Source organism: Patagioenas fasciata, chromosome 27 (assembly GCF_037038585.1).
Source record: "Patagioenas fasciata isolate bPatFas1 chromosome 27, bPatFas1.hap1, whole genome shotgun sequence".
Classification (NCBI taxonomy): Eukaryota; Metazoa; Chordata; class Aves; order Columbiformes; family Columbidae; genus Patagioenas; species Patagioenas fasciata.
Window position 1 is genome coordinate 2,064,678 of NC_092546.1, and position 17,196 is coordinate 2,081,873.

At 52.8% G+C, this 17,196-nt stretch overlaps 1 protein-coding gene across 2 annotated transcripts in view; it reads left to right on the plus strand.

Annotated features, from left to right (window-relative positions):
• The first annotated feature begins 2,254 nt into the window (after positions 1–2,254).
• The window catches only part of MARCHF2 (membrane associated ring-CH-type finger 2), a 43,193-nt gene continuing 28,251 nt past the window's right edge, over positions 2,255–17,196 (plus strand). For both annotated transcript variants that reach the window (XR_011735896.1, XM_071799557.1), the window contains exon 1: positions 2,255–2,326. The gene's annotated coding sequence lies outside the window, so the exon portion shown is untranslated. The remainder of the gene's footprint in view (positions 2,327–17,196) is intronic.

A 17,196-nucleotide genomic window follows, 5' to 3' on the forward strand; every position in this document is an offset into this window, starting at 1 on the left:
AAATGTAGCCTTACCTGGGCTGCTTCCTACTGTCACTTCACTGGCTGTGTCTCTCGTGTTACTGTCAGGAAAATAGAAAATGTTCCAGCTCTTTTCCATCTGCTGTAAGAGGTTTGAGGGCAGAATTTGGCTTATGTAAAACTCCTGATGACGGGGGAGCTGCCTGTGAAAGAAGGAACATGTGCTATACTTGCTTTTCTTGGATGTTGAGGATGACTTTGATTTAACTATTAAAAAATAACACTAAAAAGCAGTGGGTGCTTACCAGGCAGTGTTAGTGATAGAAACCTCAGCTGGAGGCTCCTGCTGATATTAATGTTTAGAATAGGTCCTCCAATGCAGAATTGGACAGGAGTCTTTTCTGCTAACTACCCTGTTAATTATGGGGACATTAAAGGCCAAAATTAACACATAAGTGATCTGGTGGTGAGCACACAAACAGGTAACTGGGAAAATAAATTAATTGGGCAGACTGCTTCATTCAAACTTCTTCCTATTGAGTCAGATGCTTACAGAGCAATTGAGTTAGTCTGGGATCTCCACTGGGAGTTTGTAGCCTGCACAGGACAAGAAAGTTGGGTTCATAGGCAAGTTTTAAAGCCCTATACTTGTATTAATGTAAAAATCCTGTTTATGAGTGGCTGCTTGCTACTTTGTCAAAAGGATTTTTGTGTATGTTGTGGAAACCATCAAAATGTGGTAGAGGAAAAGGCACCATGGCCACTTCTTGCCCCTGTGGCTGCTTCCCAGCACTTTGGGCAGGTTGGAAGCAGCAAAAGGCCACGGCACCCCGAGATCCCCTTTGGGTGCTGTTCTGTTAGATCCATGTAATGACCACGCAGCGTGTGGCACAGCTGGTCATGGGGTGTTCTGGTGCGAACAGGAGAGTTCTCTCAGCTGGACGTGCCAGGATTGGTCTGTGCCTTATGTCCGAGCAGGTCACTTACCAAAAGCTGCTTGCAAAAATGTACGGGGGGGGGGTGTTTTTGCTTCCCAGATTCCTGCGTGCTGTACTGGGCCAGAGGTTGGGGACGTCATCTGTTGGCGGGTGAGTCTTACCTGCGCTTGGTGAGTTTCCTGTCCAAGCGTGGAGAACTTGCTTGGAGGTTCTGGGCTGTAGAATAAAAAAAGATCTTAATGAGTGACTGAGTTACTTCATTAAAAAAACCAAACACTAGGAAATACAGTATTAAAGGTGGGGGCTGAATTTCAAATAAGAAAAATCAGGCAATTAGAGGTGGAGATGAACTGTCCTTTCGGTAAAATACAGTGAGTCAGGGCTGAGGTTGGGTTCTCTTGACTGGCAGACTCTTTATTACAGTCTTAATACAGTTTGAATGGTGATTAATGGAATGTTTCCACAAAATGAGTATCTCCAGGGCTGCACCATCTCAATGAAGAGTAATTCTCATTTTAACCTGGTTGGATAATACACAGGAGTGTTTTATATCAGGCTTCGTAGGCTATAAATAGCAGTGGACCTTTACGCAACCCAGAAGAGACGTTCCTTTTATTTACTTTTCTTCCTGGTTCCTGTGTTAAGTGCAATTCACTTTGTAAATATACACATCACTTGATTTCTGTGCATGGTTGCTGTATTGTGGATATAAAGATTGCCAAATCAGCCCGTGTGTGCCGAGTTCTGTTCCAAATGCAGCTGTACAATAAGGTGGGAACGTTTCAGAGCCCGGGGCCGCTCGCTCGGGGCTGCGCCGGGAGTTAATGAGGTTAATTACCCTCAGCACCCCCACCCGCGGGAGCAGGTGCTCCGAGGGGCCCTTCCCCTCGCTCCAGGACAGTCGTTCTCCGGAGGGCTCCCGGTCCCTGCTCCTCCACGGGGCCGGCCGGGCGTTCGCTGCCTCCATGAAAACCGCCCCGAGCCGGGACCCGAGGCGCAGCCGGGGGAGGCCAGAGGCGGATCCACGATGCTGCGGGAGCCCTTCCAGCTGCCGCCCGAGGGCAGGAGGCGCCGCCGGGTCACCGCTCGGTCCCCTCGGGTGTGGCCGCCGCCGGGGCCGCCCCGCCGGGCAGACCCTGAGGTGACGGGGCCGCGGGGCGGGGCGCCGGGAGGGGGCGGGGCGCGGCCGCCCTGCCGGGTCACTATTGGCCAGCGGCTGTCGCCAGCGGGGTCGCGTTGCGACGCCGGCCGGGTTCCGTGCAGTCTATTGGTTGGATCGGCGATGACGTCACGCAGTGCGGCACGGCGATTGGCGGGCGGCGGCGGCTCCGCGGTGAGGGCGGGCGGCCGCGGGGGGGCGGTGCCTGCGGCCGCAGGAGCCGGCGATGGGGCGGCGCGCGCCGCGCTGAGGGGCCGCGGGGGCCGCAGGTACCGGGGGGTGCAGGGACCGGACCGGGCGGGGCGGGCGGCACCGGGGGCGGCACCGGGCCAGGCCCAGCGTCTGCTCCCGGCTGGGTGGTCGCGGTCTCCCCGCCGCTGCTGGGGCCGGGTCGGGCCTCCCTCCGGCGCGGGGCTGCGGCGGCGGCGTCCTGGGAGGGCCGAGGCGGCCGGGCCGTGCTCTGGCTTCCTGGGGGTGGGGGCCCGGGCCCCTGACAGCGCTCCCGGCCCCGCTGCCCCGCTCGGGCGGGCGGTCCCCGCCGCGGGGGTGTCCTCCGCGCCCCGTACCCTGGAGCTGCAGCCGGGGCTCGGGCCGGCCCGGTCTCCGCGGCCCCTTCCCGGGCAGCGCGGCCTCTCCCGCAACCACCGCCGGGTCCGGGCGGCCCCGAGCCGGCTGCCCCGGAGCTCCGGGCGGCCTCCCGGAGTGGGGCGGGCACCGGGCCGTGCCCTACCCCCGGCGGCTGCTGCGGGCGGAGCTGATCCCGGCCCTGCCCGCGGCAGCTGGGCTGCGAGCAGAAACTCAACCCGGGGGAAGAATGTTGTAGGCCTGGGGGCTTGGAGCAGCAATTTGTTGTATGTGTTCATCAGGTTTTATTTCCACGAGTATAAGTTGTCATCAGGAAAAGATTTCTTGGCAGGTGGACTCCTCTGCCCTTTTTTTCTCCTCTTTTGAGTGCTACTGGCTCTTGTTCTACACCATATTTTTGACCTACTGAGCACTGTGCAGCACGACAGGGAAGGCACTGTCTCGGAGAGCTTGTCATGGAGATTTCCCCGAGAGAATGAGTTCAGTGTCACAGCAAAGCTGAAGCACTTGGTACAGTTGTGTGCTGCAGCACCAGCTGCCTCCACAGCTTAGAATTCTGACTGTTCTTGAACCGGGGCCTGTAAATCTCTCTGTCTCACTTCAACCAGTTTTCTTGAGACAGCTGAGGCTCAAACTGCTCATTTGTGGGATTTGTCAGAGGGATGAGCCTGCGGCTCCTGTGCGGGAAGATGATTGTGACTTTGGAGGTGCTTTTCTCACTGTCTCAAACATTTACTCTTGTCATATGAGATGGGGAGACCACGTTTAAAAACTGGAAAGCTGTGGGATGGCCTTTGGGTGAGACTTCTCACCGATCTCTGCGTAGTCAGTACCCACAGAAACGGTGCTCAGCTCACCACGGGGTGACGCATCTGCCGCGATGCTGGGAGTCCAGGCCGTCGTGTGACTTGTCCTCTCAGAGCAAGCTGCGCAGAGCTCGGGTTTTACAGGCGGACAGGTGGGGTGTCCCTTAAGTTGGCGCTGATGATGATGAACTGGAATGCCAGGGCGTTTTGTCAGGCTGGTTTGTATTCAGCACGCTGGCCCTGCAGTGTGTGCAGATGTGGCTGCCCGGCCCCAGTGTGTGGTGAAGATCTGTCAGTGGGGATGTGCTGCTCATACCACCCTGTGCCCTTTGTCTACTCGTGCTCAAGGGGCTGTTTTTGTCCCACTCTCAACCTTTTGAGAGAGGTTCTCCTGCCCCTCTGCTCTGCCCTGGGGAGACCACACCTGGAATATTGTGTCCAGCTGTGGCCCCTCAGTTCCAGAAGGACAGGGAACTGCTGGAGAGAGTCCAGCGCAGCCACCAAGATACTGAAGGGAGTGGAGCATCTCCCGTGTGAGGAAAGGCTGAGGGAGCTGGGGCTCTGGAGCTGGAGAAGAGGAGACTGAGGGGGGACTCATTCCTGGGGATCAATATGGAAAGGGGCCGTGTCAGGAGGATGGAGCCAGGCTCTTCTGGGTGACAACCAGTGACAGGACAAAGGGCAATGGGTGCAAACTGGAACACAGGAGGTTCCACTGAAAGAGGAGAAGAAACTTGTTGGGGGTGAGGGTGGCAGAGCCTGGCCCAGGCTGCCCAGGGGGGTTGTGGAGTCTCCTTCTCTGCAGCCATTCAAACCCGCCTGGACACCTTCCTGTGGAACCTCAGCTGGGTGTTCCTGCTCCATGGGGGATTGCACTGGATGAGCTTTCCAGGTCCCTTCAACCTCTGACATTCTGGGATTCTGTGATTCCCTGTTGCCAGCCCTCATTTTTATTGGGACTCTCATTCTCTTGCTCTACTCTTCCTCTAGCAAGCATTTATCTCCGTGTCTTTCTTTTCTTGTACAGTTTCTAGCACTTCCTTGAGCCTTTTTCCAGGTTCCTGTGGAGGATGCCTGTGGCACTGCTGCGGTAGGTCAGCTCTGATGGCTGTGGCCAGTCCCCTTTATCCACCCTGCTCACGAGGATGTACAACCCTGCTCGGCTGCCAAGCTCACACATGCACAGAATAATCCTTTTAACAGCTGGATGTTAACCTTGTCTTTCCAAGGCTTAAGAATCGTAATGTTTTTTTGTGTCTCCCAAGGATTATGCAGACAGCTGCAGGGGGGTGTTTGGAGGTCTGGCAGAGCCCTGGTTTTCCAGGTGCCTTTGAAGCTGCGATGCTTTGTCACCCGTCAGAAACAGAGGCTTGAGGGGAAAGGAGCTGGGACTGGAAAATCCCTTTGTGACAGAGAACTTAATAACCCTGGTTGAGGATGCAAGGTCTGACTGCCCCCAGGCGTGCGCTGGGGAGTGTCCGGGCAGCCTCTGTTGGTCAGGGAGCCTGAACTCTGCCAGGAGCGGCTCAGGTGATGCAGGAAACAGCCAAGTGTGAGCTGAATGTGTGAGCTGGATGCCTGCGCCCCGGCCGTTCAGCACCAGTTGTGATGCTGGGCTGGCTCATCCCCACTGCTGGCAGGCGGCAAGTGGAAACAGAGGGAAAGCGTTGGAATTAACGGCTTCTTGTTTCTGGTGGGTTTGAGCGCCCTTTCTTTGCCGTGGAGCCGCGCTGAGGCGGCAGTGAGGTCACCCCGCGCTGGATGCCAAGGAGACGGCGCAGATGAGCAGAGTTACAAAAGTGCTAATTGTAAATGGCTTCCGACGAGTTCTGGCCTTTAGAGGTGCTGGAAGAGAGGTTTGCCCATTGCTGGCCCGGATCAGGCGAGTGCAGGATGCTATGTTTTCCTGGGAGGAAGTTGACATGGATTATTGAAACAGCATCACCAAAATCAACCCCGAACGCATCCAGCACAAGGCGGGGAAGTTGAGGTTGGATACGGGCTCTGAGATTCTGTGAGTCGAGGGACTGCGGCAGGTCCTCGGGATGTGGCCTTGTAGTAGTGCTGCAGGCAGAGATTAAAAGTAAAATGTGCATTTAGGGGCTTTTTTCACTATTGTTTAAAATTTCTTGGCATTTTACACTAAAAACAACAGAATCTTTTCTTAGAAAATGAAGAGAGGAATTGGGCATCCTGAACTGTCAACTACAAGATGAGTTTGTTTTTCCCCCGCTTGACTTTGACTCAGTTTTGGATATTTGGAGATTTCAGAGTTTCTTTCATTTTCTAAGCTGTTGTGTTTTCTTCTTTTCCCTTCCAGATTGAAGTTCATAGCTGGTGTGTCCTTTCTCTCCTCCAGTCTTATTTACTCCAGTTAACTCTTCATGCTTTTAGCTCAAACCCTTCCCATGAGTGAGAAATGGTCTTAGTTTACTTACATTTGTCCCCTTGGAAGCACACGAACCACTTCTAATTTAGTAAGAAATACAGTCCCCGTGATGTGAAAAACAAGCCATCTGAAAAATAAAGCTACGGATCGCTTTTCTGTGAAGGAAATGAGCACAGCACCAATTCAACCTGAAGAGCAGGCAAGCGGTTTCCACAAAGTTTGTGCAATCTTTCTCTGCTGCTAAAATACGGATTAATCTGTGCTGAGGCACTGTTTGTGGCTTATTGAGACAGGTGATGTCGTGCATGTGAACAGCAGGTACTCCCGGTCTGGTCTCATTCTCTTCCCGGCTCTAGCGGGGCCATCACGCTGGCTCGGCCGTGTTTGCCGTGGTTAGGTCAGCTCTGGCCCGTCAGCCTCGTGGCACCAGGTGCAGCTCTGCAGGGAGAGGTGGTTGCCCATGTGCTGGGGGTTTGGGAGGGCGCTTGGCTGTTTATCCCACTGTGGAAAAGCAGGGAAGTCGCTACAGGGCTTCTTAAGGTTTTGGCGCCTTTCCTGGAGGTGGGAGACGTCTCACTGTAGCTTTGGTGGTTGCAGGTTGTGAGAGCTCTAAGCGTGCATGGGAAGTTGTGGAATGGCAAAATCCTGAAGGCGTGGACTGGAAAAGCGTGTTGGGGCAGGGACTGAACCCTCTGTGTCCTCGAGGAAGAGGATACAGAGTTGACCAAGAAGGTTGATGGTACCTGAGGGGCATGAGGAAAAATGTGAGCAACAGGTCAGGGAGGTTCATCGTCCCTCTCTGCTCTGCCCTGGGGAGGCCACGTCTGCTGAACTGGGTCCAGTTCTGGGCTCCCCAGTTTAAGAAGGACAAGGAATTACTGGAGGAGTCCAGCAGAGAGTGACAAAGATACTGAGGGGTCTGGAGCATCTTTGTGATGAGGAGAGACTGGGAGAGCTGGGGCTGTTGAGCTGGAGAAGAGAAGCTGAGAGGGATCTGATCAATGGATCAGTATCTCAGGGTGGGTGTCAGAGGATGGACCAGACTGTTCAGTGGTGCCCAGCACCAGGGTGAGGGGCAGTGGGCACAGACTGGAACACAGGAGGCTCCATGTGAACATGAGCAGAAACTTGTTTGCTGGGAGGTGCCAGAGCCTGGCCCAGGCTGCCCAGAGCGGGTGTGGAGTCTCCTTCTCTGAGCCATTCAAACCCCCTGGACCCACCTGTGTGATCTGCTCTGTGACCCTGGTGAGCAGGGGGGGCTGGGGATCTGCAGAGCTCCTGAAACCCAGCCAGGCGGGGATGCTGTGAGGAACATCCAGCCCGATGGGAGCTGGACTGACCGGCAGCTCTTCCCCCATCAGCTGTGCAAGCGCATTCCCTGCCCCAGGCCTCCCTGGGACGAGCACTGTTACAGTTTGAAATCTGATTTCTCCCCATTCTCAGTCCAAGTAGGCATCTCTAAGTTTTCTTCCAGACTTTACATAGCAGTTCTAACTAAACTTTTCAATTCCTGGTGTAACAAGCTGATGATGTGTGGTTAACCTCAAGGGCAGGCGCGCTGCAGCTGCTTTTGCAGTTTTAATCAGTTATCATGAAGTCAGCGATAGACTGAAGGAAACATTCTCCTGCTGTTCCCAAAAAGACGGAACAAGGGGGCAAGGAGCAGAACTGGCTTGGCAAATAGAGGTGCAAACAAATCCAACTTCATTTCTAAAGCATTTCTCTGTAAATAGGGGAATGCAGGAATCTCTTGTAGTCTCGGCTTTAGCACCTATTTCTTTGTTTGAAGCTCTGAGAGCTTTAGTTCCGCTTCATTCGAAACTGTTTGGGTTTAGATTTGAGAGGGGTGGGAGGGAAAAGCTAAACTACAATTCTGGACTGTTCTCAGCTTTTATTTCCTTCCAGTTGTTCTTGTACTTCCCTGCAGACAAATGAGCCATGGCCTGTGTCTCCAGAACAGCTAGAAGTGCAGCCTGAGCAAAACATCGTCAACTTATTTGGGAGAGAGAAGGACAGTGGGGTTTTGCAGCGCTGATATAAATTGTGGACTGAGGAGGGGATTTGCAGCGGTAAGGAGCGGGCAGAAGGGAGACGCTGGTGCCATCAGCTGGATCCACTAATCCTCTGTTTTGGCGAAGGGTGGAGGCAGAGGATGCTCTGGGCTGGCGCCACCTTTGGAGCTCGTTGGGTGTCGCTGGGTGGGGGGTCGAGGGCTGTGGTGCCGCCTCTGCTGGAAAGCTCTTGGAAAACTGAGCGTACTAAAGGGATTTGCACGGTGAAATAGTGAGGTTGAAAGATATAAATAGGCAAGTTAGGTTCCAGATGGAATATCTGTTGGCAGAGCCGCGCTGCCCGGTGTCAAGCGGGGCCGCTGGGTCATTCCAGCTATGCTTTGTCTCCAAGCAGAGCATTATTATTTGTATAACAGCGTAAATGACGCTTTATAAAGCGAGGAGAATGCAAGTTCTTCTTGGCATGGGATTCCCGGTGCTGAAATAATATTTTGCATCCTTGTGACTCATGCCCTTTGACGGCCTGCCCGGTCCAGCGGTGTGTGGGCGCTTCTGTGTTGATCTGCTGCATGCATTACTGCCACGCTCATTCCTTTTTTGATGTATTACCCAGAGCTGGAAAATCCGTTTATTCTGAATAAAATGAAACCGCCGGGCAAGTGGCTGCGTAGGATGGGGGAGCCCTCGGGGTTTGGCATTGCCAGCCATGCTGCCTCTCTTCAAAGGGGAGCTCTGAAGCGATGGGGCTCATAAACAGCAATATTATTGCGTCGTTGCTGCTGTTATTAATATTTCACTAGAGGACACGGGTGCAAAGAGCAATGAGGTACATCAGGCCCAGTCAGCGTGGGTTTATGAAAGGCAGGTCCTGTTTGACCAACCTGATCTCCTTCTACAACAAGGTGACCCAACCAGTAGATGAGGGAAAAGCTGTGGATGTTGTGTACTTAGAGTTCAGTAAAGCCTTTGACACCGTATCCCACAGCATCTCCTGGAGAAGCCGCAGCTCATGGCCTGGATGGTGTATCTGCAATGGGTAAAGAACGGGCTGGAGAGCTGGGCCCAAAGAGCTGTGGTGAACGCAGCCAAATCCAGTTGGTGGCCGGTCACGAGTGGTGTCCACAGGGCTCAGTATCAGGGCCAGTTCTGTTTAATGTCTTTATCAGTGATCTGGATGAGGGGATCCAGTGCAGCCTCAGCGAGTTCAGAGACAACACCAAGTTGGGTGCAGTGTTGATCTGCTGGAGGGCAGGAGGCTCTACAGAGGGATCTGGATTGATGGGCTGGGGCCAATTGTCTGAGGTTCAACAAGGCCAAGTACCGGGTCCTGCACTTGGGTCACAACAACCCCGTGAACGCTGCAGGCTGGGGAAGAGCGGCTGGAAAGTGCCTGGAGGAAAAGGATCTGGGTGTATCAAACATGAGCCAGTGTGTGCCCAGGTGACCAAGAGGCCACCAGCATCCTGGCTGGTACCAGGAACAGTGTGGCCAGGAGGACTGGAGAAGTGATTGTGCCACTGTGCTGGGACCTGAGGAGGCCAAACCTTGAATCCTGGGATCAGTTTTGGGTCCCTCACACCAAGAAAGAGCTTGAGGTGCTGGAGCGAGTTGAGAGAAGGGAATGGAGCTGGTGAGGGGCTGGAGCACAAGTGTGATGGGAGCGGCTGAGGGACCTGGGGAGTTCAGCTGGAGAACAGGAGCTGAGGGGAGACCTTCTGATCTCTGAACTGCCTGAAAGGAGCTTGGAGCCAGGGGGGTCGGGCTCTGCTCCCCAGGAACAAGCGCCAGGAGCAGAGGAAACGGCCTCAAGTTGCGCCAGGGGAGGTTGAGGTTGGATCTGGGGAACAATTTCTTCCCCAAGGGGCTGTGGGGCATTGGAACAGGCTGCCCAGGGCAGTGCTGGAGTCACCATCCCTGGAGGGTTGGACAGACGGACATGAGGTTCTCAGGACATGGGGTAGTACTAGAGTTGGGTTATGGTTGGACTCGATGATCCTGAGCGTCTCTTCCAACCAAAACGATTCTATGGTTCTATGAGAGCCCATGTGGCTCTGGTGTTTTCAGGGGATCTGGGCCAGGATGATTTTGCGGGTGATGTGATGGGTTTTTTCCCCACTTCTCCAGTTACTGTTTCACGGATATGATAACCGCTGCTCTTCACCCCGGTTTGTGGTTTCAATGAATCTTCCACATCTTACTGATGCATCTCTTTCCCTGCAGAAGGAGCGTGACAGAACACAGAGGGAGGTGGACACAGCATAGTTGCTTTATGGAGTGAATTGTGCTGCTGTTCACCCCCAAAATCTGGTGCCTCTTGAGTGCTCAGAGGAGCAGCAGGTGTTTCTCACGTCCCAGCTGGTTTTCAGTCATTTCCTTATAAAACTTATTAAAATGGCTGATTTTAGTCGGACATACCCTCTGCAAAGAATTTTCTCCGACTGTTGCAATTCATTTTTCCAGATGTTGGTCATTAGAGTGCAGCAAACTTGCCTTTCCTATGATCTTGTGGCAGATAAGGAGCCTCAGAAGATGTGAGATAATGTTCGTTTTGGCAGTGGGGCCGTACCGCGGGGCCTGGGCTTTCCTAAGCTCAGCAAGCACAAAACCTTCCTTTAACCTTCTCATTTTCATCCTCATCCTTTTTCTCAACGTGTAAACTTGAACCTCTTGCTCCTTTTTGTGTCACAGCTCTGCTGTGTGCGCACCAGGCCCATCCCCAGGGTTTTCTTTTAAATTTGGGGTTGTATCCTCACCGAGAAGCGCAGGGTACGCGCCACGCGGGTCCATCCGCACCCGTGCTGTGGACATGGGGAGGGAGTGCAGAGCTCGATGGAATATACTGAAGGTTTTGGAGAGGAGGGACACGCGTGGATGCCGGTTTGGGGAAAATAACAGTATCTTGATCACAAAGGCTCGCTGCAATGCTTTTTACCAACAGGGAATAGAAGTCAGATCCTGGTGATGTGTCTGTTGGGGGGGCTGGAAAGAATAAATCCCGTTCTGTGGAAGGCTGTCTCTTCAGCTGTGCTTGGAAAACAAACTCATGTGCCATCAACCCATAGTCTAAACAATCGAGACTTCGGAGAACTTCTAGAATATACCTTAATAGTGGCTTGGTGGTGAGAAGTTTTGGTGATTTGTGGCCAGCAGGAGCCTGTAGGTGAAGGCTCGCGTGGCCATGTCCGCGCTGCCCGGCGGGGTTGTTGCAGTAGCTGAGAGGCCGCTGAGCGCCGTCCCTGGCAGTGGCTGATCATGGACAATCGTGGCGCAACCAGGATCCGAACAGGCCGCGTCCTGGAGGTGTCTGACCTCCTGCTGGCTGTGCGTGGGTAAACCGGGAGGACCTCACACACGTTTTCAATCCGGCCCTCGGGATGGGGCAGGTGAGCTCTGGGTGCTGCTGCGCTCTCAGTCTGCGCGTTGTGCTGTTGGAGGTGTGCGAGGAGGTTGTTCCTGCTGTGAATGCACCTCATAATTCCCCATGATCGCGATCGCTTGGCCTCAACCTTTCCTCTTGTCGTCTTCCTTATCTTGACTGCAGCTTTTCTCTTTGTGGCTTTGATCGAGGTTCCTGCCCTGCTGTGGTTTCCCTGTCTGGGAGAAATAACCGATCGAGCTGCAGAGTCTGAATATGCAGAGCAGAGCTGGGGGACCCTGTGAAGCTTTAATAGGAGATTCACAAGTTCGCAGGATATTGTCTCTTGATTTTTCTTTTATATTTTTCCCTATTTAAGGTTTGTTTTGCTGTAACCCCGGGGCAGGTCCGTCCTGTGACAGCTCTGTCTGAACAGCCAACCAATACTGCAAGGCAGGAAACCGAGGAGCTGCCTGGGCAGCATCCTGTGCGATACCTACCAAACTTCAAAACGCTTGAAAAGCCGGTTTGTGGCATCAGGTTTTATTTTGAGTGCTGGGTGTGTGGTGTAAAATGCTGTGTCACTTTTCTGGCTGCACAGGGCTTGCTGTGCCCCGGTTTGTGGGACTGTTCAGGTGACACTGAGCACGGGGCTCGTGAGGTTTCAGCCCAAGGGCGATGCGGGAGGTCTCACCCAATTCCCTCCTCTGCCCGCGGACACGTCTTGTGAAGCTTTAGAGCTGCTTCCAGCTGATGGATCATGTGTGGGTAGAGCTGTTTACTGGTGTTTGGGTATCACAGTATGTTTGGGATTGGGAGGGACCTGGAAAGCTCATCCAGTGCAATCCCCCCATGGAGCAGGAACACCCAGCTGAGGTTCCACAGGAAGGTGTCCAGGCGGGTTTGAATGTCTGCAGAGAAGGAGACTCCACAACCTCCCTGGGCAGCCTGGGCCAGGCTCTGACACCCTCACCGGGAACAAGTTTCTTCTCAAATTTAAGTGGAACCTCTTGCATTCCAGCTTGATCCCATTACCCCTTGTCCTATCATTGTTTGCCATTGAGAAGAACCTGACTCCATCCTCATGGCACTCACCTTTTATATACTTATAGACATTAATAAGGTCCCCCCTTAGCCTCCTCCAAACTAAAGAGCCCCAGCTCCCTCAGCCTTTCCTCACACGGGAGATGCTCCACTCCCTTCAGCATCTTGGTGGCTGCGCTGGACTCTCTCCAGCAGTTCCCTGTCCTTCTGGAGCTGAGGGGCCACAACTGGACACAAGATTCCAGATGTGGTCTCCCCAGGGCAGAGCAGAGGGGCAGGAGAACCTCTCTGACCCACTGACCACCCCCTTCTAACCCACCCCAGGTACCATTGGCTTCCTGGCCACAAGGGCCCAGTGCTGGCTCATGGTCACCCTGCTGTCCCCAGGACCCCCAGGTCCCTTTCCCCTACACTGCTCTCTAATAGGTCATTCCCCAACCTATACTTTTCAAGTGTAACTTTTGAGACTCAAACAGCCAATGCACAAAATCGTGACCTTTTTTTAAAGAACAAAGTAATGTCGCGGTCTTCAACCCTCAGCAGAGAGAGTGCGTTTAAAACAAAACAATGAAACCCTGCAGCAGTTTGGGACCAGCGCTTGGGGTTTGACTTTCGATTAAACCATTTCTGTGACCTTTTAACAGTAGCAGGGGCACTTCAGGCCACTCGTGTGGATCTTTAAAGGGCGGCAGCATCTCGGGGTGCGTCACGACTGGGGGTGCGAGGGCCCAGAGGCTGGAGCTTGGATGTGGTGAAGGAAGCGGCTCCTTGGACGCGTCTCCCTCAAGAAGTTGCTGTTCAGATTTGGGAAATCCAGTTTTTGTTGGTGCAAAGGAAAGTATTGACGTTTGGAAGTGCCCTTTAGTAGCTTCAGTTCGCTGGTGACGTTCGCAGGCTCGTATGATTAGAAAATGCAGCGTCTGCATACCCAGATTAGCTCAAATGGAACTGGCCAGGTGGCCTTGCTCCTGGGTTGACGTTGGCTTGGGTGATCTGCACACAGTTACTAGCAAAATTAAAAGTAAAAAGAAGGTATTTGTGTACAGATGGGTTGGTTATGTTGACTTGGTTATCTCTCGGTGGCACCACAGGAAGGTGCCGGGTCTGGGTTACGGCAATCGGGGCAGCGAGAGGAACAGACTGAGCTGGCAGCCGTACCAGGAGGCGGTTTTGTTGGTGGAATTGTTCCAGGAGAGCTAATCTGTTCAGAAGCTGGTGAATAGAGCTGCACCCCACGAAGGTGGAGCTGCTTCTAGTTCCAGTTTGCTCTGGATCGCGTCAAAGCCTCGGAGGGTTTACACCGCTGATATTCATCTGTAGAGAGGCCAGAGGAGCCACAACCTGCACCTCATAATTCCCTGTGATCGCAATCACTTGGCCTCAGCCTTTCCTCTTGTCGTCTTCCTCATCTTGACTGCAGCTTCTCTCTTTGTGGCTTTGATCGAAGTTCGTCTGCCCTGCTGTGGTTTCCCCGTCTGGGAGAAATAACCGATCGAGCTGTGGGGTCTGGATACACAGAACAGAGCTGGAGGACCCGTTAGCTCCTTGTCTTCTGTTTCCAAACCCCTGTTGGATGGTATAAACTGGGCCACATATCTCTGAAGGCTGACAAGGGGGATGTTTAGGACAGTTTAAGGCGCGTGGTTTGCAGATGCTGCACCGGGAGCAGCGCGGAAGCACCAGCGGCTCCTCGAGGAACCAGCTCAGCCGGTGTCCCGTTCGGGTTTCGGAGTCCTGGTGCACAACTCGCTCTTCTGAGCCAGCTTTCCACAAGCAGGGTTTGTTTTTCTTCGGTTTGTGTAACCTCTGCAAACTCAGCCCTTTAAATCCTGCATCTGCTCCGAAGCTGAGGGTACAAAATGTTGCTGAGAAGAGACACGAGATTTTCTGCTGTATTTGCTCACGCGAACTGCAGCAGTAGAGGGGACCTGGATAATAAACCTGATGTATCAGGGATTATTTTTTAAAATGAGAACAAGGAATCGCCTCAGAAATGAACAGCTGCCTAGAAGAAAAAAACCAAGGCGTAGTTTAAACCAGCTCTTTGGGTCTTGATTACAACTCTGAGTTTTCGGTGGTTTTGCTGGAATATTGGCTGGGTTTGATGAGGAGGCTGCGCTGATGAGCTGGGTCTTTGGGGAAGGGCCCGGCTTGGCTGGACATCGCGGTTCATGTTCAGCTGGGTACGAGCTGGAACCGGAGTGGCCGCAGATGTTATCTTTGGACTTCAGTTACTTCCTCGCTAGCCATATCCATGAGAATCTTGCTGCTTTTCCTTTGTGTCTGCTGAATGCCGTGAGGCAGATATGAAAGCAGCCACTTCAGGTTCCACCCTCGATGGACCCCGAGAGGAAACACCGAACCACTTGTACCAGCACCGGGCGCCTTTCCTGACCATTCCCCATCCCTGGAGCGGCGAGACGTGCAGCACAAAGAGCCCCAGTCTCAGTCCTCCCAGGACACAGCAGTGAGCGCAGTTTGATTCCAACACGCCAAATGGACCTTTTTCCCCTGGACTTAAAAATAAACAACATTTTGACTGAACAAATGGAACTGACCTTTTTATTAAAAGCACACATCTCAGCGAGAGGCTTTTAAAATTGAAAGAGCTCCTTAGCTTGCAAAGCAGCTGACTTAAGTCATTCCAATAGCGTTTATCATCTGACTTTTTGCTCCTTAAAGCTGGCGAGCTTGTGGGCTTGAAGAAAGGGAGAGCAATGAGAAAAGCGGCTCTAACCCTTTGCACGGGTGAGAGAAAAGCTGAGTCAAGGCACTTGATAAGTTCATTTTTAAGCTGATGGAAAGACTCCCATTTGTTTTGGTGGGGACCGACCTGCCCAGAAGCTCAAGCCCATTCCTGTTCAGACGCTGAGGGTTACAGATCCTTATCAGGAGCAGCTTTAATAATAAAGAGATCCAGGCAGATGAAGCCCTTGGCTGTTTGATTGCTGCTTAATTTCCAAGATGCAGAAGAACACTTGTTCTTCCCCAAATCAAATGTTTTCAGGGCTTCAATCATGTTCTCCTCCTGGCTTTTTGTTTTCTTCCTCCATAATCTGGCCAAACCTCCAACCAGGAACAAGCCCTTATTTTCTTTAGCTATTTCAGTTTGATTTAGGCTTAGCTGAACCTGCGGTTTCATGAGGGTGTTTGACTCCTGTTGCGCACAGAGATCTCAAAACAAACCAAGCGTTTCCTTGGATGGGATGGCAAAGGTTGGTTCACCTGCTTCCACCTCCAGGAGACAGAGATTGGAGATTTACCCCCCACATCCCATAAATTAAACAAACGTGTTTCTTCTTTGGTAAATGTTGGGGTTATTTTTGAGTCTTTATTGTTGTGGTTTGGCTCCTGTCCCACCGCCCCCCCCCGCCCCGACCTTTTCTCCTGTTCATTGCTTTCATTAGAATTTCTTTTCTGGGTTTGTTTCTCTCTCGAACTCCAGGCTGGGCCGCGGTTCCAGGCGCGCGGGGACGGCCGCGTGCATCCCGCAGTCGTGTTTGCGGACGTGGGTTTGCTCTTCACCAGCTTTACGGTGTCGTTGGCTCCTGTTCAGCTTGTGACTCATTGCAAGCCCAGCTCGTTATTTCTGCACAGCCGCCTCTCGGGGACTGAGCTAAAGGAGACTGCAGAAAACAGGACTTTTTGGAACTTGCGAAGCTTGTCCGTTGTGGGATGGAGAGAACCCGGGCAGGGGGGAACGCGGCTCATCCAGCTCCTGCTTTGTCACGTTGGGCGTTTGCTCTTTATCTTCTCCCCGATTCTTGGTTTGCTGTTGTTCCTCGTGCTCTCTTTGCTGGGTGCATCGCAGAGTTGTGTCACGGTTCACTCAGTGATGGACTCGTGATGGTTCTTTCAACCTTGATCTCGGAGCGCAAAATTAAGGCGACCAAAATGCCAAGAGGTTGTAATTCAATCAAGCAGTGTTACTTCATTAATTTGCCCATAAAGCGGCACACGATAGAGAGAGAAAGAAAGAGAAAAGGGAAAAGAAATGGGGGAAAGTAAAAGTAAAGATGAGAAATAAGGTTGTGTTTATCACCAGTTGAGCTTCAGAGGCGTCCCTCTGCTCTCTGGTCCCGTGGAGCCCGGCCGGTCCTCCGTTGTGGTTCGGGATCCTCTGATGGGAAGATCTTCAATGATGTCCAATGTGGTCTCATCTTTTATGCTTCTTCACCCCCCCTTGCTCCCGTTGTTTCAGCCCAGTCTCCACCTAGACTTCGCAACCCAGGCTCGGACTGCGCAGGCTTGAAAGGTTCATGTTTTCTTTTGCCGACGCTTGTGTGTCCAGTACTTAGGGGTCTTTCTCTGGTCCATTGGGTGAGCTCAGGACCCTTGGCAAGCTGCTGGGCATGCTCCTTTTTGTTGGCCATTGTTTGGGGTAGCAGGTGAGGGACACAAGTAGCTGAGGCTGCAGGTGAGAACGCATCTTCTGGACGGCAGCTGTTGTCCCTGGGTCAAAGAGACCCTCATAACAACAGCCATAACAACAGGAGGCTGGGGCCTGTTTGGCTGAAGCAGCAGGTGAAGTCCACGCAGCAGCCATTGTGAGCAGCAGCCCCTGTATCGGAGAAGCAGTGCGACACGATGCTCCTCGGACCTCTCTCCAAGTCATTTCGGTCTCAGCTTCAGTTCTCTAAGTTCTTGATGGCGATGTTCAGGCAAATACTGCTCCATCTTGAGACTGACTCTCACAAGGTGCCAAAACGTGATGCTGTGCTTTGCTGCTGTGCTTTGCTGTTTGTACGTGGCTGTTGGAAAAATCCTGATTGGCTTGAATGGTCAGAAGGGAAAGGAGGAAAACGGTCCCGCTGCCCTTTCCATGCGGCTCTGTGAGGATTTTCAGTGCTTTTGGGTGGTTGAAACCCATGTGTACCACATGGGATGTGTGTGCTTTCTGAAAAGAACTTAAAAATGGAAAATCAAAGATGGGCTTTAAAGGGCTCAG